This window comes from Orycteropus afer, unplaced genomic scaffold (assembly GCF_000298275.1).
Source record: "Orycteropus afer afer isolate SDZICR_OR568_19922 unplaced genomic scaffold, OryAfe1.0 scaffold00350, whole genome shotgun sequence".
In the NCBI taxonomy this organism is placed as follows: domain Eukaryota; kingdom Metazoa; phylum Chordata; class Mammalia; order Tubulidentata; family Orycteropodidae; genus Orycteropus; species Orycteropus afer.
The window spans coordinates 1,527,574-1,551,732 of NW_006921937.1; positions in this window are offsets into that span (position 1 = coordinate 1,527,574).

Here is a 24,159-nt window from a genome sequence, read left to right on the forward strand (position 1 = left end):
TTGGAAGGAAGGTTGGGCAATCCTACTTCCGTAGTGATACTGCCTCAGAAACCCAAGGAGGGGTCGCTATGAGTCAGGGCCGACTCGACGGCAAACAACAACAAGATTCATCTATGCTGTTATAAGTAGTAGTAATTCATTCATTTTCACAGTTTATAACATTTAATGGTTAATGTTGCCTGTTGATGGGCATTTTGGTTGTTTCCAGTTTGTGTTGGTTCATTGGTTGGTTTCTTGCAGTCTTAAAGCTCTTATAAATATTCTTGTACTTAACTCTTGATCCATGTTCCTTTTTGGGTATATACGAAGGAGTATGACTGTGTGGTCACTGGTTATATGAAAGTTCAACACTAAAAGAAAAGGCCAAATTGTTTACCAAAGTTGTTATACCAATTTACACTCCTACTTGCAATATATGAAAGATGCTATTGATCTGCATCCTGTCCTACATTTAGTACATCAGATTTCTTAAGTCTTGGCCATGAAGTGGCTATAAAATAGGAATTCATTGTAATCTTGTCTTTTAAAAATAATGATAATAACGTTATTTATACAATCAAGCATAAACAGTAAATATTTTAATTTAAAAAAAAAAAAAAAACTCAGATACACATACATATAAAAGCCAAACATACAACTTCCCCCACAGATAATGCTGGTAAGAAAAAAATTCTTGGTGATATTTGAGCTGAATATGAAAAAAAGCATAGACTATCTAGAGTTCTTTTTCTAAGCTATTTACTATGAAATTTAACCTTCCTTTTTTTGTTTATCTGCTAAACTATAAAGCAGCCCTTTAAGTAGATGTAGCTTATAGCAGTAAGGGAAAAATAGTCTGGATTTCAGTCCTAGGATTCCTTTTGAATTCAGTGTATGATTTTAAAGGCTTTGCTCATGTGGCAAAGTAACCATTGAGACTTAAGAAGGGGAAAGCGGGTCTTTAGTACTACGTAGACAAGAGGTTCAAGGTGTTTGACTGAATTTTTCATGTTTAACTGCTCAGGTTGGCATTTATAGAAAGAGCCCCTCTTCTGCCAGACTACAAGACTGTTACTTTCTTCTTCAGTAGAGGAGCTGTAAATCACTCAGAGGATAAACTGGCAGGTGTTATATAAACACTGAATACAACAGAACATTCCTTTCAAATAGTATCATATTAAACTTCAACAACGCTCAAAGAATTTGCAATACCTTAAAGAAGAAAGCAATACGATAACCTCAGAAATACTGAAATTGCTAGTGAAACAAATCTGCAAATACTGACTTTGAAAAAAAAAAAAAATCACCTAAACCCAAAACAACAATAAAGTTTATATGTAAAAGAAGACAACCAATATTAAAATAAATAAAATGTCTTTTTGTAAGCAGCAGTACTGTGTTTCCCACAGGTACAAACTAAAGTGCTTTTATGCTGCAAAATTACAGTTTACACTGGCATGTGTCATTAAGGAAGTAGCAGTAAAAATGCCTACCTGTCTGCTCAAAGAAACAAAAGATAGACACAAGGTAGAAAGGATAACATGCTATTTCCTGTTATTTTGCTCTGGACTTAAAGTCCATTTAATCCAACAGTGTTAGTTTCACTTCTATGAATAAGGCTCCTCATTTTACCTTTTGTCTTTGATTTAATTCACCCTAGCTTATTGGGAGCTCCGGTAGCATAGTGGCTAAAGCACTTGACTGCTCATCATAATTTTGGGGATCAATAAGCAGCATCACAATAAGTGGAGAAAAGAATGAAGTTGTTTAAGATTTCATATCACTTGGATCCAAATCAACACCCATGGAAGCAGCCATCAAGAAATCGGACAATGTATTGCACTGGGCAAATCTGCTGCAAAAGGCTCTTTAAAGTGCTGAAGAACAAAAATGTCTCTTAGAAGTCTAAGGTGAGCCTAACCCAATCCATGATATTTTCAATCACATGCGTGTGAGAGCTGGACAGTGAATAAGGAAGACCAAAGAAGAGCTGATGTTTTTGAGTTGTGGTGTTGGCAAAGAATACTGGAACTACCGTGGACTGCCATAAGAATGAACAAATCTGTCCTGGAAAAAGTGCTGCCGGAATGCTCTTTGGAAGCAAGAATGGCCAGACTTCATCTCACCTACTTTGGTCATGTTGTCAGAAGGGACCATTCCCTGGAGAAGGCTATCATGCTTGGTAAAGTGGAGGGTCAGTGAAAAAGGGGAAGGCCCTCAACGAGACAAAATGACACAATGGCTCGTGTATAGCAAAGACTGTGAGGATGACACACAACCAGGCAGTGTTTTGTTCTCTTGTACACAGAGTCACTATGAGTTGGAACTGACCCAACAGAATGTAACAACAACAACAACAAAATCAATGTAGTGGATTGACACAGTGGCTGCAATGATGGGCTCAGGCATAGAGAGGATTGCAAGGAGGCACAGAACCAGGCAGTGTTTCACTCTGTTGTACATAGGGTCTCTATGAGTTGGAGCCAACTCACGGACCCAACAACAACAACAAAACCATTCTGGTTAATACACACCTGGTTCAGCAGATAGTACAGAGCCATTGAACACTTTTTATGAAGAGAAGCAGTGTGATCAAAGCTGTACGAGAAAGATCTGGCCCAGGCATAGAGGACAGATAAGAGTTTGGAGTGATTGAAGGTGAGATGACAGATAAGAGAATGCAGTAATAATGTTGAAGAAGAGAATGAGTGTCTGAACTAGAAGTAAGGAGCCCTGGTGGTACAGTGGTTAAGCTCTTAGATGTTAACTGAAATGCTGGCAGTTCAATCTCTGTCACGAAACAAAATATACATGAATTGTTGAATGGAAAATGAAGTTGCTTTGTGAACTTTCACCCAAATCACAATAAAAAGCTTTAAAAAAAATTAAAAATAAAAACAACGAGCTAGGTGCTTACCATAAGGAGAGGCTTTTGCCAAAGATGCAGGCTGGATTCCATTTTTGCTGTTTACTGCTTCTACTGACTTGACTTTCAAAAGTCAGCTAGCCAGCATACCTCAGCAAGCCTATGGGCTTTCTGCCTCCCCTCTTCCTTTTATAGCATGTTCCCAGGAAGAACATTCACTAAGGCTAGCCCTCAAAATACCCATAGATTAAACTTTATGATTACAAAATAATATTTAAGGAATCTGGCCATTGTATTTTGTCTGTTAGAGCATGATTTTGTTAATGTGAACCAATCTTATTTTTTTTCTTGTAAGCTCCTAGATTTTCTGTATTTAAGCTAAGTGAAATATTACTCTTACTGGAGTATTTTGGTTAACATTCATCAAAACCAAAAAAAAAAAAACAAAAAAAAACCAAACTCATTGCCATTGAGTAGGCACAGTGACTCCTAGTGACTCCTCCTTGGGCTTCTGAGGCAGTATCTCTACAGAAATAGATTGCCCAGTCTTCCTTCTGAGGAGTGGCTGGTGCAAGCGCAGCCTAATTCCAGATCTCTTTGTTCCTTCAATAAACTCTTTGCTTTAATTTTAACAGAAGGTCCTGTTTGCTCATTGACATAAGGTCCCTTTTCCCCCACATTCATTCCAGTAGTTTATGAGAGAACCCATTCTGGGTATGGGACTAAGATCTCTTCTCTGGATCCAACAGGCTTGCATTTGAGTTGCTGTGTGACTGTGGTAAAATTATTAGCCTTTTGAAGCCTTAATTTCCTTACCTGAAAAAGGGTTAATAATTTTGTCTACTTCATAGGGTTGCTGTGAAGATTAAGTGAAGTAATATCTGTGGCAAGGAAGTATAATGTCTGGCACTTAGTAAGTGTGGTCTCAGGAGTAGCAGCATGAACACTTCCAGGAAACTTAGGAGAAATGCAAATTCTTGGACTCCCCCCAGACTTAGTGATCAGAGCTCTTGGGAATGGGGCCAGCAATCTGTTCTAACAAGCCCTCCAGGTTGATTTTGATGGATGCTTAATTGTGAGAACCACTGACCTGAAAGAATAGTTCTGGGGATGGGGGTGGTTTATTTGGGGCAAGAAGAAGGAAGTGCTTACCATGCTACACTCAGATCCTACCACTAGAGGCATATCTATGGCATGGCATGTGCTCTGGACATCACTAGAGTGGGGCCACACCAATGAGTAGTTTCTATTCACTATGGCAGTTTCCCTCATCAACTATGAGAGATCATTCAGCAATAGAAAACTATTTGCCATAGGTGCTATTTACCACCCAGGCAAGTCTCTGGGCTGGTACTCATAAGGGATGTTTGCTAGTGGCCAAATGCAGATTTTTTTTTTCATGGAAATATGAAATGTGCCTGAAAAGAAGTTAGAAAAATATGGAAGCACAATAGACTGACCCTCTCTGCCTCTGTAAGCAGAGGCACCATGGGAATGAAGTTTTGTCTGTCCACCTGCAGAGCCCCCTGGGGTCCAATATTCATGGTAGCAGACAATCTTCCCTAAAATGAGGTCCTGCCTTGTGCCTTCACTTCTCACCAGGGGAATTTGGATTCATATGTTCTCACTCTGCAAGAATCCCATGGAATCCAGAGCTTCTAACTACTTTGAACTGGTTAAGTTACGGCCAATGCAGCAAAATTGGAAGAGACTGAAATTTGTAAATTGTGGATGTATTGGAACAATAGCCAGAATGAGAAAAATTACGGGTTGAAACCCTGTAGTGGAAGATTGAGAAGAGGTACAGTGAGCTCTTTCAGAAGCCTGATTCGCAAGATTGGATGATTGCCAGGACTGGGGAGAGCAACAGACATTGGTCACCATCTTTCAGTGAGGCAGTGTTGTTTCCAGTACCACTGGTAGAGAGATTTGGTTGCTATGCAATGTACATGCTGGCCTCATTTTCTAGGAGGGAGATTAAGTTTCTAGCAGAGCATCAATCTGTAATTTTTCCTCCTGTTCTGTTTATCATTCTGGTACCCCAAAATTTTACAAATTTTTACAAATTTGGGTCCATCCCAATTTCACTTTGTCAGCCATGACTGACCTTAACTGGACTGCTTTGAAGCTTTGTGGAAAGCTCAGGTTGAGATTTCCAGGGACAGAATATGGGGATTTCTTTCCCCTCTGGAGTCACAGCATTTGAATAGATGGAAGAGTGAGGAAGTCTTATCATAGTGAGACTGCTGTTATGATGAGGACTCTCTTTGGGTTCTGGGTGCATAGGAGCAGAGAAGGGTGACTGGCGCTTCCAAATCCATGAATTGGATTGCAATCTCCTCTCCCAACTGTCATGAATTAACAGAACACTATTTATTACTTTCAACCAAGATGGGACAATAGCTGTGCAGTGGCGGGGGGTGGGGGTTGTACTTTCATTATAGGTAAAGTAATAGAGAGCCAGTCATGAAATAACTACTTAGTAAAAGAGGATAGGTGCTAGAAGGACCTGGGAGCCCCAGCAACAGGGGGTTATAAGCACAGAAGTATAGGTGAGCTGAGAAAACAGGTGATGAGAAGGAAATGGTGTCATGTGAGAGAGAGGCAAAAGGCAGGACAAAGATCCTTTCCTGTGTATCTGAGGCCAATCTCCAGTATGAATATAGCTTATTCTTGACTATACAGAGGGCACAAAAGGATAGAAAAGGTTAAGAAAGTTCAGGAATTTCTACTTTAGATAAATTATCTTTACTAGACTTTCTGCTTTGTTCATTTGCTATGGATTAGAACTGAGAGTCTTGATCCTCCCTGTCTTTTAAATGTTGTGATGTTCTGCCAAAAGTGAAGGAGAAGGAGGCAGACAACTAACACAGGTGACCTTGAAGAGAAGCAGGAGACCTGAGGGTACTGCAGGCAAATTCCACGTTCCCACCACAGGACAAGGCCAGCACTAAGTGTGTACAGAAGGACAACACTAACGAATATTGCCATTTTGAAAAGGGCCATTCAGCTGTCAGGCTGGCTCAAAATAAATACAACTGTCACAGTCAGAAGCCCTGAAGAAAGCTCTTCTCTTCAACACTCTGATTATAGCTGGAGCTGACATTCCACAGAATGCAATGATTTTATGCATCAAGAAAATTACTGGCTGTGGGCAACTGGGGGATTTTCTTCTGCAAGAATTTCTGTCATGGCCTTTCCTGACCCTTCACCCTGGTGATTAAAATTTAAAAGTAAAATGAATGCCTTTTCCATGAGTTATTGAGTTTTTCCATCCTGCGCTTAGCATAAGTTGCTACTTGGGGAAAAAGGGATAAACGGCTCTGTTCAGTCAAATGTCTGAATTAAAGATCTCCTCAAGATTCTTGGTTTTAGAGGGTGGATTTTGAGTATGAGAACATGTGTATTTTCAATGAGAGATGCAGTTTTTTGGGGGCTTGTTGAAAAAGAGAAACTGGTTAGAAAATTGGTAATGAGACTCCAGTGAGGGGTTGGGGGAGATTTTAAGATTTTCCAATGAAGAAGACACCTTTGTTTTCAATATCTTCATTGCTCATAATTACCTGGTTTTAGGACACAAGCATGCAGTCCTAATCTTATTAAAGTAGATGGTTGGAAAAGTACAAATGCATTTACCTTGTTGTTGCTGTGTGTTGTTAAGTTGATTCTGACTCACTGTGATCCTACACAACAGAGTAGAGCTGCCCTATAGCTTTTCCAAGGCTGTAATCTCTATGAAAGCAAACTGCCAAATATTTTTCTGGCAGAATGGCTGGTGGGTTTGAGCTGCTGACTTTTTGGTTAGCAGGCAAGCACTTAACCTCTGTGCCACCAGGGCCCCTTGTCCTTACCTTATGTGCCAAAACAGATTTGATGATTTAACTGTAAAAGAATGGACATCAATTATATGATGAGGCACACAAGGCTGAAAAAATATGGCAGCTCTTCATTTCCCTGACATTGTTTTAGAGATAATTCTATATTTAAAGTAAAGATTTTCAAAATATTCCTTTTTAACATAGTCATCTTGCACTACAGGAAGGGAAACTTTAAAAAGCCAGAGAGAATGGATGTAAGTTGTACGTAACTGTCATAATGGTCCACAAGCCTGTGTGCTCTGCATTAGCCTGTGGTTAGCATTGTCTTTTCCAGCTAGAAAATTTCTCTAAAGTCATTGGCATCAGCAAGACAACTTAAGACAGTGTGGCTAGAAATACAGATGTGCAAATTAAACAGCTGGGACAAGCAGAATAACTCACAGCAACTACAATCAAGATGGCTGGTTAGACACTCTTCCCCTTAGCAGTCTCATACTGGTAGAATAAAGAGAGATCTGAAAGGGAGCATACCTACTATATCTCCAATGCCTAGTGCCAGATTACCCAATAAGCAAGGTAAGCACAGGCTAACTTGTGCTTACTCAATAATCTGTAGTGAACAATTTCATATTTTTTCACCACATCAAAGATTCTGTTTCTAGCTGTGGCTGGCATCTGTCTTCTAACCTCACAGAAGGTTTTCAAAATTACAATCCCTGAAAGGTATGTAACCACTTTGTACAGCGGTACTTTACTGCTATGCCTGCTTCTTTGGCTATTCAACCAACATGGGCACTAAGGTCTGCTTTTCTGGTGAATCTAGTGGGTAGCTTTCCATTCTGGATGCACTGTTCTAACTGGTACTATAGCATCTCCTTCTTGGTTTCCCAGAGGGGAAACAGGTAAATGATCTGCTACATGAAAAACAGTTAGGTTAGTGTCCCAGATGTCCTGCCATATGGCTTTCCCCACAGGACCTTGCTCTTACTGTTCACTGATCCATATGCTATTGACTGATCAACATAGTTAACCCATAAGCTATTGCCCAACTGCCTTTACAAAAAGTTCAGGGCCAGGGTTCATAGGTGATGACCATCCACACAGCCCTTAATTCAGCTTATTGACTGCTTTGCTCTGAGCCAGTTTCAAACCTAATGGTATCTGTGGAGGCTTGTCCAGCCACTGCCATCTACAGTGGTGACACCTTGGCTAGAGCCATCTGTGTATCAGGCATCTGCTGGCAATGGGCCATCCCCTCTCTTAGTAGAGAGGGGAGGAGGCTCCAGTAGCACTCTAGCTTGTGCAGAAGGGTCATCTTGATATGTCACTGGACTAATAGCTTGTAACTCTTGAGACAATGGAGTGGTGGAAAGAGTACTGTGGTGTTGCATGTATGCATGCCATTTGGTCAGCATGGCTTTCTGGGTGATAGCTGATGATAGCTTGGAAAACAGCCTATCGTCTATCCATTAATGGGCAAAGTTACGCAAAGGATTACCGCTTCCTCCCCTGTCAACAGTTCTACTACTTGGCGGAGGCTACCACCAATTGTTTTTCTATGGAACTGTATCATTTTCTGCCCTCCTCCACAGTTGGAACCAAACCTTAGGGGGACTTTAGTTCCATCCTAATCTTGCCACAAAGCCATCTTTGATGATGCTTACATCTAACCAGAAGGGTAGCTCTTTCCATATTTTTCTCAGTATATTTACTTGTGCAACCAAACCAACCAACTCCTTTGCTTTCTTGAAAGCTTGTTGTTGTTTTGCCCCAATTCCAAGAGGCACACTTTTTTTTTTTTTTTTTTTAACCTGTTGATAGAGTGGTCTTAAGCACTGGGCTAAGTGATGTATAAATAGGTTCCAATACCCCAAAAAAACCATGAAGGCCTATACTTCTTTTAGCATTCTAGGGATAGGGTAAGCTTCTATCTTATCAACTATGGGTCTTATTCAACCAGACAGCCTCTATGAATTATACTGATGTTTTTGGCCCCTATAACTTCTGGAGGTTCATGGCCCATCCTTTCTCCTGCAGGTGGGTAATTAGGGAGACTAGGCAATCTTGTAACAGAGAAATATCTTCAGCAGTTAACATGATGTTATCAATGTTATGAAACCAACAGACAATAGTGGGAAAAGCAACCAAACCATGGCAAAAAAGTGAGACTTTATAAATACCTCTGGAATAGCATGGAATATCCATTGCTGTCCCTCCTAGGTAAAGCAAAACTAGTTTTGAGCAGACAGGACTAGAGGGATGCTAAAGAATGCATTGGCCAGCTCTAACACATCTTGATACATGCCTAGGTCTCTACTGAAGGTTTCCAACATTATATTCAGGACTGTAGCATGTATGGAGGATATTACCTTGTTAAGTTCCCTATATAGTCATATGCCAGGATCCATCTGGTTTCTTCACAGGCCACAGAGGGCTATTAAAAGCACTGTGAACTTCCTGGAGGATACCTCTCCTTTTTTAATTTTGAGATGGTTTCATTGATTTCTTTATGTCCTCTGGGCCGCTTATACTATCTGTTGTTTACCACTCTTCATGGTAGGGCCAGGGTACTAGTTCCCATGACATTTTCTCCCTAAGGACTTCTTTCACCATCCACACCTGCAGTCAGAATTCTCCCATAGATGTAGTCAAAGTCAGTCCCATGAGGATATCCACCTCTAGAATGTATTCTGGAACTGAGGAAATACAAACGTGATACAGTTTATGGAGAGTGTGCTCTATTTGTAAGGTCAGGAGTGCCTGACATACATGGATGGAGTTTCTGACATATCTATCAGTTGCCAAAGTGAGCTTTAAAACTGCTCAGGGTTTTTAATAATAAGGGTGCTTTCCACCCCTTTATCAACCAAAGCTAGCACCCACTGCTTGTTTGTCCTTCACCAATATTGTGACTTCCACGTGGGCCTTCTGGCCCCCTGCAGGGCCTTCACCTGTGAGTGATCTTGGACTCACCCCTAGTCTCTAGGGACTGGTGGGGTCCACCTGAAGGCAAGGGGCAATTCCTCACAGGACTCAGAGGGTAGTTTTCCAAAGTTGACAAAACAGCAATTGGTTGCTTATCTATCTTTCCTGCTGCTGTCTCAGCAACCACTAAGTCCACCCTCATTTGTTTTTGTGTAATTCTTAATGGACCCTTGGATGGTCATCCTATAGGGTTTTCTGCCTTTTTCTTTTTTTTTTTTTCTTTATTCCCATGGCTCACACTCCCTTCTTTCCAGCCTTCTCAGTTTTGCCTTAGTTGGCAACAACTTGTCCCACCTGGTAGACCACCTGGCCCACTGAGGGACTTGTTATTTTTATTAGTATGCCATAGTAGGTGGGCAGGTCTCCCTGTAATACTTTTGTTTTTATCCGTGCAGTAAAAATTCATTGTCTGGCCTCATTGTTGTTGAAGTTGAGCTCCTTTTACTGACTTTGGCCACAAGTACTGATACAGTGCTGCTCTGCAGTTGAAGGGGACCAGGAAAGGGGTGAGAAGGGAAGGTGAAGAGTATGGGCAGGCTGTTTCCCTACAAGCCACATGTACTGGTGTTCCCTCAGCCCAGCCACCTCCCCCCATCACTCCCTCTCCCTCTCCCTTGTTCATTCTCATTGTCATGGCCTGACAACAATGGAGTCGTTAAGGCACTGTGTTGGGCCTCTGTCAAGGCTCCTGCTTGCAGAGAGGAGGCAGTAGCAGTGACAGTAGCTGATGGGCAAGAAGCTGAGCTCCCTCTCCCATGCTCTGTGCTCCAGCTTGCTGCTTATCCTCCCTGAGCTGCCTCGTCCTCCACTTCCATTTTTGCAAATCAGCAGGCAACTCTCTCTAGCTACTCATCTTGCTCATGCAGGAGGCTATTCAGAATGTCAGTCATGCCCACACACGACTGCTACATACTCCTTTCTGTAGTGCCTCCTGCAATACTCTTATGCACATTTCAGTGAATAACTGGGTGTCATTGCCCAGAAAAATGGCTAGAGCAGGAGCCACCACATGACTACCACCACTTTCCTAGCCTCTTTTTCATACTTATGAAGGCATGCATTTTCCCATAACCATGCTATGCTGCTTGGTGTTTTGGGGGCATCTCCATACTCATGCTGTGGTTCACACACATTAAGCATATGAGCAAAACCTCTTCTGACCTACCTGGGATTTCTCTCAGCAGAGACCTCACTCTCACTCACAATTTCCTTCATCTCTTGGCTTGTTTACCAATTGTTGCTGCATGAACCAGTAACTTGAAATTTGCCTCCAAATATGAAGAGTTCTGTGACACCAAGAAAAGAAAGGGGCAAATCCAAAGTGGTGGCAAAAGAGTTTATTAGGGAGACTTACATACAAGACAGGTCCTGGGTGGCAGCAGGACTAGTTTAATTCTAGAAACACACACACACACACACACACACACACTCCAATGGTAGGCAGGGGTTTTCATGGCTATGGTAAACAAAAGTGGCTACATGCCAGAAATTTGGACTTACAAGGCCACCCAAGCAGGAGTTACATAAGTATAATTTAGCCAAAAAAAAAACGAGCTAGTGAAATCAGACTGACCATATTTGGCCTCACAAATCCTGTTCTCCTTCAGACACATGGTACACTAATTCTCCTTCATTAACTTAATAAAGACAATCCCTTCCCAAATGGAACTATAACCATAGGCACAGAGGATAGGCTTTATAACACCTATTTGGGGGGAACACAATTCAGTAATAATAATATTAATATTATTCAAATAATATTCAATATTTAATATTATTCAACTATAATATCCTACTTTTTGGCTCTCAAAAACACCTCTTCACATCATCCCATCTTAAATCAGCTCCAAAAATCTCATCTTATGACTCATCTAAAGCAAATATGGGTGAGACTTTAGGTGCATTTTATCCTGGGACAAAGTTCCTTTTCCTCTGTGACCTGTGAAATCTAGAATACAGTAATCTGCTTCCAAAGTACAATGATAGAACAGACACAAAGTAGACATTTCCATCACAAATGGGAAAAATTGAAGGGGAAGGGATACCATTTACAAGTAAGTCCAAAACCCAGAAGAATAAAAATAACATTAGCTCTAAAAGGTGTGAAAATAATCTTCTGTCTCTGGGACCATCTAGGCAATGACCCTGCTCTCCAGACTCTGGATATTGGCCATGCCCTCTGCATTCTGGGTGGAGCCCCCTTGGTCCTGGGCTTCCGCTGTACCTTTCAGTCCCTCTGTTTCCTCAGCTTTAGATTGTCTCATTTTCCTAGACCATCTGAGTGACAACCCCTTCCCCTTGGCCCTTCAGGATCCATTCTTCTATTCCTTGGGCATGGCAGCTACACCCCCTCAGCTTTTGGTGGCAGCCTCATCCCATTGGCACACCTTAATGTTGCCTCATGCTCCAGAACCAAGTTGGCAAAGATCTAACTCTTTGAAACCTAGGAGGCTGTGACCTCACCTTTTGAAATCCAGGAGACCTTGGCTTCATCCCTTGAAACTGAGAAGTTCCTGCTATCCATGCTCCTTCCAACAGTTCAGCTGATATTCAAGCAGCTCCAGAAATGGTTCTTTTATTTTCTTGAAAGACAAATGATGTAGCTCTGTTGACCTGTTTCTTACCTGTAGAATTCCAAGAGACAGACAGCCTTCTCTCCTTCTGTTTTTTGTCTATCCCCTTTAGTCTAAGCTGATGAGTTTTCTGTTGTGGTAGTCAGACCCATTAGTCACAGGTTTAATCTGTAGCCACATCCTTGGTAAACATTCTAGGATGTGTGTCCTTTGTTTGTACAACAGAATCTTCAAAATCTTTAAGTTCTGTTTTCATTTTGCACAGTTCATTTTTAAGCCTATCCCTTTTCTCTCCCATTTTACTTTAAGTGTCAAACAGAAACCATGTGGCCTCTTTAAGATTTTGCTTAAAAATCTCATCAGCCAGATACCCAAGTTCATCATTTACCAGTTCTACCTTCCACCAAACACTTGAACATAATTTAGACAAGTTCTTTGCCACTGCATAAAAATCATCACCTTTCCTCCATTGTACAATTACATGTTCATCATCTTCTTTTGAAACCTCACCAGAAGCATGATGAATGTTCACATTTCTAGCAACATTTTCTTGCTGATGTCATATGTATTCTCTAAGATGATGGACACTTTCTCTATTGCTGTCCTCACTTCCTTCTGAGCCCTCATCAGTGTTGTCTTTGATGTCTATGACCTCTGGGTTAAGGAATTCTTAAAGCTTTTTCTTTACATTCATAGTCAAGCTTTTCTGGATCATTGTGATTTGGAGTCACCTACATCCATGTATTATCTACACAGCATCATCCTCTGTGTGATAGTTGTGCACTCATGTGCATCAGTGACCCACCATTTTTTTAAAGAGTACCCCACTATTTTCTGCAATTTATTTTCAAGTCTCATTCATTCTGAAAGTTTTGTCCTGGACAGTATCAAAGGAATTCAATGTACAATTTTTAGGCAATAACTATATTCCTTCATTAAACAGTCTGTTGAATAAAACATTGAGAGCTAGCATCTATCCATTCATACCAACAGGAAAAATACCTGAGACTGAGCTTGCATAGGCAATGACAAATCTACCACAATTACCACATGGCTGACAGCAGTTGTAGATTATTATTGACTGTAAAACCCATTCTGATTTCAAATATGTTAATATGAAAAAATATATATGTAACAAAAGATAAAGGAAATATGGTGATATCTAGCTCACAATATTGTGAGAGTTGAGGTAATGAATGTGAAAACTCTGAAGAACTACAAATATTATTCTGATTAGGCATCAGGTGATAAGGACATAAAAGAAGCTGTGCAGAAAAAGTGTAAGAGACACTGAGATAGAATCAACAGGGTTTTAAAATTAGACCAAGAAATTGGATTGTTCAACTGCTAATGACTCATGAAGACTGTCTTAAGTACTTGGCTACATGTTTGCACCCAGGCTAGAGATTATAAGAAGTATTTGTTATATCACATTCCAAAGATACAGCCACATACTCAAGTTATGTGCTCCTGATTCTGATACTTATTCCAAGTAGAATATAGGTCCCCTGAGAAAAATTATGATGGAAGGGAAGACAGTGCCCTAGGTATTTACAATAAATTATCATATTTTTCATTCTTGGACAGCAGTGTAGGATAGTTGTTAAATTCACTGGTTTGGGCAAAAACAGACCAGGGTTACAAGTTCTAACTGTACCTTTTAGTAGCTGAGTAATCGTAAGCTTCTAAGCTTCATTTTCCTCATTTCACAAAATCGGAATGGCTATAATATCTACTGCATGGAGTTATAATGAAGATTAAATGAGATAATGCATGTAAAACATGAATCACAGTGCTTGACATTTAGTATCTAAAAGTTAAAAAGACAAAGAAAGATTTTCTAGTTCTTCTGCCATCTCTTTTGCATCTTTGGAAATTTTTCTCACAGGAATTTATTTGCATGCCTAAAACTTTATTTAGAAAAGTTTTATGAGAAATTAATGAACAAAAGCCAAATCATATGTAACTCATATGTAGAATCGTTCCACTGTATCTGTCTTCACTAGTATGTCCCTAGTCTATGCCACCATCGTGTCTTTCCTGACCCAGAACCACAGCCTTTAATTGGAAGTCTTGCTTTCACTCTTATCTCACTGGAATCAGTTCTCAATACACATTTCTAAATGTTCTTCAGATTCTGTCACTGCTAACTTAAAATACCTCTAAATTTGCATTGAGAAAAAAATCCCAAACCAAAACCAAAACCCAAAGTTGCCAAGCCTAATGGTCCACCTCGTTTTCTACAATGGCATTTATTACTTCATTTCAACTGCATTGACCTTCCTTCTGTTCCTTCAACATGCCAAGCCCAGACCCACTGTAGGCACTTTTATGTTCCCTGTGCATAGCATGTTTTACTCTCTGGTTTTTCTTGTTCAACCATTTATTTAATAGGTGTATTTTCTTTCTTTACTTCCACGCTCTGCACTCAGAATTTAAGCTCCATGAGAGAGTGGGAATCGTCTGGTTCTCTGCTATGTCCCCAGTGCCTAAAGCACTGTATGGCACACCATATATACATACACACACATATATATATACCATTTCAGGCATACATTTCTTAAGAGACAACGTTCTGTGAGCAATAAATACAGCATATGTTACAATTTATATCTGATTGTGAAGGACTGGAGTCATGCAGCCCATGACAGGCTAAATTTTTACAAAGCCACGGAAATGTTTTATTGTCACCTCCCTCTGTTTTAGAAGTGTTCAGTAACCAAAATCTCATTGTAGTATTTCTCATTTTATATCAAAATGTCTTCTGGCTTCTGAAAGATTTGCTTATCAGTTTACTTGAACAGACAATGCATTTCAAAAACTGACAATCCACAGCAATTTGAATCCCTTACAGTTACTAGATTCTCCTAGCATTTTACAAATAGGCAGTTCCAAGATACCAGGCACCAAGCTAGCAGTGTACTTTGAATATGTATCAAATGGGGGAGATATTTATCTTTCTATGTAGCTATAAAAGCGTAGGGTTCTCTCTTTCTCTTTCTCTCCCTCTTTGTCTCCTTCACTCCTTCTATTTGTTGCTGGCAGGGAAAATGACAGTTTAAGTACAGATTTATTTCTTTGACCTCTTTACACACAAAGCTGGCATAAACTTAGAGCCAAACACATTTATCCCAGTCTGACTAGTCTCTTTCTAACAACCAACAGTAATGGCATAAAAATCTGTCAGCATAATAGTAGTTCAAGGAAAATATGTAACTTAATTACAGAGAAGGTACAGCAGAGGTTCATGGTCCTCAAACTACCAATCAATGTAGAAAATATTTTTGCTCAAGTTATTTAAATGAAAATATTAAGCAATCACTGTTACTCTCTAACTATATGCAGTCAAGAGAGACAGCAAATCAGACACCCAAGGTGGAAGAAAGGAACTTGGGAACTGTGTGTAAAATACCAATCACAAGGCTAGGCGCAGCAAATACTGGTATTCCTCTCAGTTTCATGATTTCTCCTTTGAGTGTGGTGATGTGCCTCCAAAGGTACTGTAACTCAACTCAAGTGTACCCCAAAGTGAAGATGAAGACAGCATCCCAGCAAGACAAGCACAGGGTAAGATATGCCACATATATAAAATCTCATATCCATCCTCATAGATATTTTATTCCCATTTGCAAAAATAAGAACCCAAGGCACTTAGAGATTAAATAAATTGCCTAATGATAATGTGGTAGATATAGAATACAAATTAAATTCTGGTCATTCACAGCCATATTCATTTCACTCAGGACACATTTGTTGATCACCTTCAAGCACTCTCCTTGAAGCTGATGTTTCAAACATAAATAGCACATGTTCCAAATGCTCAAAGAGCTTTCAGGCTAACATGCAATGAAATGTATAAATAAGTAGCCTTTTAAATTTAGAAACATTTTAATAGAGGTATGCTGGGTAGGATGAAGGAGAGAAAGGATCAGTTTAAGTGAGAGAGGTGAGGGTGAAGGGATGGTGAAGACACCATCAGGTTATGTTAACAGAAGAATCTTGAAAAATGACCAGGAGTTCACCAGTAAGTTAGACAGAGTAGGACGATGAGGAGGCGGGGTGGCATGAAGGTAGTATAAAGAAGAAGACAATCCAGGTTTTGGAAACTGCAAATCCTAGGTCCAGGAAACTTTAGGGAACAGCTGTTGTTAGGTGCCCTCAAGTGGGTTCCAACTCATAGTGATCCTATTGAACAAGACACTGTCCAGTCCCATGCCAGCCTCACAATTGTTGCTATGTTTGAGTCCATTCTTGTAGCCACTGTGTCAATCCATCTCACTCAGTGTCTTCTTTTTTTACTGACCCTCTACTTTAACAAGTCTGATGTCCTTTTCCCAGAGCTGGTCCCCATGATAATGTGTCCAAAGTAACTGAGATGAAGTTGCCATCCTGGCTTCTAAGGAGCATTCTGGCTGTATTTCTTTCAAGACAGATTTGTTCTTTCTTCTGACAGTCCATGGTATGTGCAATATTCTTCACCATCACCATAATTCCAAGGCATTAATTCTTCTTTGTTCCTCTATAGTCATTGTCCAGCTTTCACATGCACATGAGGCAATTGAAAATACCATGGCTTGAGTCAGATGCACTTTATTCGTCAAGGTGACATCACTACTTCTTAACATTTTAGACAAGTCTTTTGCAGCAGATTTGTCCAATGCAATATGTCATTTGACTGCTGCTTCTATAGACATCGATTGTGGATCCAAATAAAATGAAATTCTTGACAACTTCAATATTTTCTTCATTTATCATGATGTTGCTTATTGATCAAATTGTGAGAATTTTTGTTTTCTTTATGGAAACAGGAAGTCATTCAATTAGTTTAGAATGTGGAAATCTTATAATACCATTTTCTTTATATGCTGTCTTGACCCAGTTTTGTAGCCCTGTCTGGAGGCCAGTCTGTTCCCCTTCTTGAGCAACTGATTAAGTCCACTCTCTTCATCACATCCTCATACTACTGGTCTGCTATGCACCCATCCTAATAATTCCAAAGCCAGGTACTCAATGATTAGGGACATCCATATGTCCCCTGAGCCTGAAGAATTATTAAAAATTTTCAATCCCCAGGAAGCCAGTGACACCTAGCTAACCTTACTCTGCTTGCCATATATAAACCCTCTTCTACAATTCCAGCTTGTTGTTACTTAGTACCTGGTGCACCCCTCTGTGTGGCCCTGCGTCATGGCATGCTGTGTCTTCCTATCTCTGAGATGTATAAGTAATAAATTCTATTTATTTTCTGGCTTTCCTGCATGAGTTTCATTTCCTCATTCCACGCCTGACAGACCATCCAAGACCCTTTGAGTCAAACTGAACACAATGCAAGTGGCAAGAAATGAGCCCAAGGAAAAGAGCAGAAGGACTTCTGTATCAGGCCAAGGAGTTTGACCTTTACCATGAGGGTGGTGTAGTGCCTAAGGCATTTGACTGCTAACCAGAAGGCTGGTGGTTCAAACCCACCAGCCACTCCTCAGAAGGAAGATTGGGCAATCTACTTTCATAGTGATACCACCTCGGAAACCCAAGGAGGGGTCGCTATAGACGGTTTCAACTTGATGGCAGTGAGTTTGGTTTTTGGAATGGAGACCTAATAAAGGATTTTAAGCAAGATAATGGTATCCTCAGAATGATATCTCCTAAAGTTTTCCAATCAGTGTTATGGAGGAAAAACTAGGATGAGACCTATTCAAGAAAGCAGGGAGACCAGAGAGGAGGCTGCTGCACCAGTCCAGGCAAAAGAGACTGAGGACCCTAAATCAAGCAATGATATAGAAATGAAGCTGTCTGTTCCCTCTCTGCTGCACAGTTCAACTTGGTGTGTTCTTTGAAGCATCTCCGTTTCCTCAGCCAAGCAGGTGTTCATTCTCCCATTTGGTCCTCCAATTAGATTTTATGTAGGTTATTATCCCAGTGACGTTGACCTTGCAAGGGTCCTGAAATTAGCCCCATTATTCACTCCTTTGCATCAAGTTAAGGAGATTCCTATTAAAGAACAGCAGATTCCCTAGGAGGAATGAAGCATTATCACCCATTAATGCTCTGCCCTTAATTGCTTCACCAGATTAATTAGGTGGCTCCCCAGCAAGGCTCTAATCAAAGGGAGGTGGAATAGGTAATTTTTGATGAAGTGGGGAAATAAATGAGATTAAAAGCATTAGTGTGCAAGCTGAGAACTATGCTCAGCAACTTGGGCAGAAGTGGAGCACTAAATACACAGAAGGAGAAGAAGAATCTAGAAAGAAGGAAGGGTATAGATTTTAAGACAAAGAAGGCCAGCTGGGCTCATTAACCATAGAGTCCACTTAGGAGAGACTTCTCATCATCTACGACAGGTCCTCTGTCCTAAAGAGAGACCCTCACCTGAGACAGGAATGTGAACTATACAGTGTCATTTCTACAATCCTTCCATCACCTATTATAAGCAGAGTGGAGTACCATATGCTTTCTATTCATTCTGTCAGTTAACCCTTACTACCATGTTGGTACTATGCTGTGAACTAGGCTTATCATTTCCAGGTTTCCCATGAGGAAACTGAGATTCACAGGGCTTAAGTAAATTGCCCACAGCTATTCCACTAGCCATTCCAGGACCTGAATCTAGATTCATCTGGCTCTAAAGTATTAGCCACTAACACTTCATATCTCACTACTCCAGCAATAACTACCTAGGGTTCCCAAGTTCTACATAGTTAATTTGGCCATTACTATTCATGTATCCAAAGATATCCATGGATGTATTTAAAAAAAAGGCCTAAGCTCTAATCTAGCTCACATATGCACCCTATCTAGGCACCTTATACACACCTTTACCAGCAGTGGCATGACTGCACTCTAGGGACTTCCAAGAGATTCATTTCCTCTGCAGTTTGAGCATTAATAGAGGGTTTGCATCCTGGGAAAACTGCTGGATTCTTGTAACAGAGTGGCAGAGCTGGGATTACAACCTAGTATGACCCTAAAGCAAATGCATAAGCTGGAGACTATCCCCAAGGCTTCTCCTTATATACAGGAAGCAGACCACATCCCAAAGGCAGCTACTCAGCTGCTTGTGGTAGATCCTACCACGGAGTTGATTGCCAGTCTAATCATGGGGAATAACTACCACCAGCTGCCCAGCCACTCAACCAGGCCCAGCCAAGATGACATACAAATTTAACCACCACAGTGGATGACAGGAAATAATATTGAAAAGACAGTTTGGGACCATGTTGGGAAGGTGATGACCTAGGAAAATATCCCAATGAAAGGGAATGCCTTTGCCGGTGCATTGATTTTGTCATTTGAAAAATATCAAGAGAACAAAGCCTACAGTGGACTTGATTTGGTATTACTAAGTTATATCAAAGCCCCAGAGTCCCTTGGTGGTGTGAAGAGTAAATGTCCTTGGCTGCTAACTGAAAGGTTGAAGGTTTGAGTTCAGTCAAAGGTGGCGAGAAAGAAAAGCCTGGCAATCTACTCCAGCAATACCAGCCATTGAAAACATTATGCAGCACAATTCTAATCTAACACACACAAGGTCACCATGAGAATTAACCATGGATTAGAATATATGAGTCTGGAAATCAAGAAGTAGAAGTAGCAGTGGCCCCATTTACCATCACTCTCACTGATCCACTAGGGGACATTGTGCTTCTCATCCTTAAAACTCTTGGCTCTGCAGTGTCAGAGGTCCAGGTGGCCAAAGGGGACACACTCTTATGAGGGGACATATCAAAGAAGGATCCCATTGAGTTATAAGCTACAGCTGCTACCAGATAGCTTTGGAATCCTTGTGTCCAAGAACTAGCAAACAAGAAGAGGAGTCAGCATCCTGACAGAGATTAGTGACTCTAATCAAAAGAAGGAGGTATAGCTGTTTTTACAAAATGAGGGCAGGAAAGAATATGTATGGAATCGTGGTAATTCACATGAGTGTTTCTTGGAACTCTCTTGCCCAATTGTAACTCTGAATGTTTAAAAGGGCATGATAAACTAGTGATCAGACGCCTTAGGAATGAGGTTTGGGGTTGTATCACTAGGTAAGCCACCCAGACCTGCAGAGGTGATAGCTGAGGGGGAGGGGAATTTAGAATGAATAGTAGAGAAGGGAGAGGATGCTTATCATTCCAGTCCTGAAATTAACTTTAGCAACTAGGGCTATAGTTCATCCCACTCACCTTCATCTTCTAAGTTTTCCTTCAGGAATAGAAGTCCACAAGAGCTACAGAGAACATACAAGGAGAAGTCAGTCTGTATAGTATATGGTCAGGATGGTGGCAATCATGGAGATTTGCTGCCCAGATCTCCAGCTTGCTGTAGGGAATATAGTTGACTAATAACCTCTTAGGAGCTCTGGTAGCATAGTGCCTAAGGCACTTGACTGCTAATCAGAAGGCTGGCGGTTCAAACCCACCAGCCACTCCTTGGAAGGAAGGTTGGGCAATCCTATTTCCATAGTGATACTGCCTCGGAAACCCAAGGAGGGGTCGCTATGAGTCGGGGGCGACTGGACAGCAAATAACAACAACAACAACAACAATAACCTCTTGCTGCTGTCCCAGGAACATGGAGACTGTGCTTCCCTTGGGCTGTTCTCAACCACTGATTGAGCATGGCAGGGGTATTAATACCACTTCTGCCCAATACAGGTACATGTGTATTCTATCCATCTGCGTTACACATGCAGAGATAGGCTGTGCCTCAAACTTCTAGACAGCCTTAAGACTACTAGGAATGAGATACACACACCCACTGGCATCAACCATGAGGGCTACCTGCATCTGTGGTTGAGCCAGACACTTACACATTGTTGCCAAAGTAAAAGCCATTGTTATTATTATCTATAGAAAGCAAATATTGAACAGTAACAACAGATTCCCAAAGGGAAACACTTACTCTTTGCCACATTATCCATGTCCATTCTTATGTCACTGGGCAGTCTTATGTAACCATGGTTCAGGTCAGATGTTGTGTTTATGTCACCTCTGCTTCCAGCTACCACCATGCTGCTCAGGGGCGATCTGCATGGCTCCTAATGCTTATACTCTGCCTCTGGACCTCTCTGAGCCATGATGGTGCCTGGAAAAGCCCTGTACAAGATCCCCTGAGCCTCTGCCCATGGGCCTTTCTAAGCCTGTGCTTCTGGCTCCCACGGTGCTACCTGTTCCTGAAGGGATCTCTTGCCACCACACTACCCAGGCTATCTACTGCCCAGGGAACAAGGTGTGCAAAGTCTGCATGGGACACACTCAGGCCTCTCTTGCTCTGCACAAGCAAGTGTAGCAACTCTTTTAGCTCCTCTGGTAAGCCACCTGGCCAGAGGCATCAAACCCTACCCTGTTGTAGAAAGATTCTTGCACAAGATCCTCAGATGCAGTCCTTGCACAGAGCACACTCAGACCTCTCTTGCCATGCACAGGCAGGTGTTGACAGCTCTTTTAGTTCCACCAGAAAGCTTCCTGCCTGAAGGCACTCAGCTTTCGCTCCATGGGCTGGGAAGTCTCACCATCTTTTAACACTGTCTTCAGCTTTTGCTTTTTCTTCTAGGTCGAGGAGGTTCTCAGTGCAGGGACCCCAGGTCATGGGTCCAAAAGATGTGTTCTGCTCCAGAGTATTCTTCTAGATGGTAGTGAGGTCCCCCAAAAGCTCTATGGGATTAGCGATTTTAAGCCTAGCAGGATGGCAAAAAGAACGAATCCTCCTCATAGACCACAACCACCTTATTGGCATAGTCACAGTAAATCCTCACTCAAAAACTCATTGCCATGGAATCAGATCCAACTCATAGCGACCCCTCCTTGGGTTTCTGAGGCAGTATCACTATGGAAGTAGATCGCCCAGTCTTCCTTCCAAGGAGTGGCTGGTGGGTTTGAACTGCCAACTTTCTGGTTAGCAGTCAAATGCCTTAGGCACTACACTACCAGAGCTCCTACAAGGTTTTTAAACTCCTTATTTGCGTGTTTTTGTTGTTAGGTGCTGTCGAGTTGGCACCGACTCATAGCAACCCCATTTAAAACAGAATGAAGCACTACCCAGTCCTACGACAGCCTCACAATGCTTGCTCTACCTGAGCCCATCATTGCAGCCACTGTGTCTATCCATCTCTTTAGGGGCCTTCGCCGTTTTCGCTGACCCTCCACTTTACCAAGCATGATATCCTTCTCTAGGGAGTGGTCCCTTCTGACAACATGACCAAAGTAGGTGAGACAAAGTCTGGCCATTCTTGCTTCCAAGGAGCATTCCAGCAGCAATTCTTCCAGGAAAGATTTGTTAGTTCTTCTGACAATCCCTGGTACTTTCAATATTCTTCGCTAACACCACAACACAAAAGCGTCAACTCTTCTTCAGTCTTCCTTATTCATTGTCCAGTTCTCACATATATAAGAGGCGATTGAAAATACCATGGCTTGGGTTAGGCACACCTTAGTCTTCAAAGAGACATCTTTCCTCTTCAGCACTTTAAAGAGGTCTTTTGCAGCTGATTGGCTCAGTGCAATATGACGTCTTATTTCTTGACTGCTGCTTCCCTTTGTGTTGATTTGGATCCAAGTAATATGAAATCTTTGACAACTTCAATCTTTTCTCCATTTATTGTAATGCAGTTTATTGGTCCAGTTGTGAAAATTTTCAGTTTCTTTATGTTGAGGTGTAATCCATACTGCTGACTGTAGTCTTTAAACTTCATCATAAGTGCTTCCAGTCATCTTCACTTTCAGCAAGCAAGGTTGCATTGCTTGCATATCACAGGTTATTTCAATGAGTCTTCCTCCAATCCTGATGCCAGATTCTTCCTCATATAGTCCAGCTTCTTGGATTATTTGCCTAGCATACAGATTGAATAAGTATGGTGAAAGGATACAATCCTAATATACTCCCTTCCTGATTTTAAACCATACATTATCTACTTGTTCTGTTCGAATGACAGCCTCCTGGCCAAGGTACAGATTCCTCATGAGCACAATTAAGTGTTCTGGAATTCCCATTCTTCTCAATGTTATCCATAATTTGTTATGATCCACATAGTCAAATGCTTTTGCATAGTCAAGGAAACACAAGTAAACATCTTTCTGGTATTCTTTGCTTTCAGCCAACATCCATCTGACATCCGCAATGATATCCCTTGTACAATGTCCTCTTCTGAATCCAGCTTGAAATTCTGCAGTTCTCTGTGGATGTACTGCTGCAACTTTTTTTGAAATATCTTCAGCAAAATTTCATTTGCTTGTGATATTAATGATATCGTTCGATAATTTGCACATTCTCTTGGATCCCCTTTCTTTGGGATGGGTACAAATATGGATCTCTTCCAGTCAGCCAGGAAACTGTCTTCCAAATTTCTTGGCATAGACAAGTAAATGCCTCCAGCAAAGCATCTCTTTGTTGAAATAATGGGTATTCTGTCAATTCCTGGAGCCTTGTTTTTTGCCAATTCCTTCAGCGCAGCTTCAACTTCTTCCTTCAGTACCGTTGGTTCTTGATCATATGCCACTTCCTGAAATAGATGAACATCAATTAATTCTTTTTGGTACATTGATTCTGTGTATTCCTTCCATTTTCTTGTGATGTCTCCTGCATCTTCAGTATTTAATGCATAAAATCTTTCAATATTGCAACTTGAGGCCTGAATTTTTTCTTTAGTTCTTTCAGATTGGGAAATGCCGAGTGTGTTCTTCCCTTTTGGCTTTCCAGCTCCAGGTCTTTGTACATTTCATTAAAATAATTGACTTCATCTTCTCAAGCTGCTCTATGAAATCTTCTGTTCAGCTTTTTGATCTTGTAATTTCTTTCATTTGGTTTAGCTACTTTCCATTCAAGAGCAAGTTTAAGGGAGATCCGGCAAGATGGGGGACTAGGCAGAAACCTGCACAGACCCTCTTCAACAAAGAAAAGGGAAACCAATTAACACAGACACAGAAGATAATCCTGGAACCCTGAGCCTTGAAGGGAAGGATAT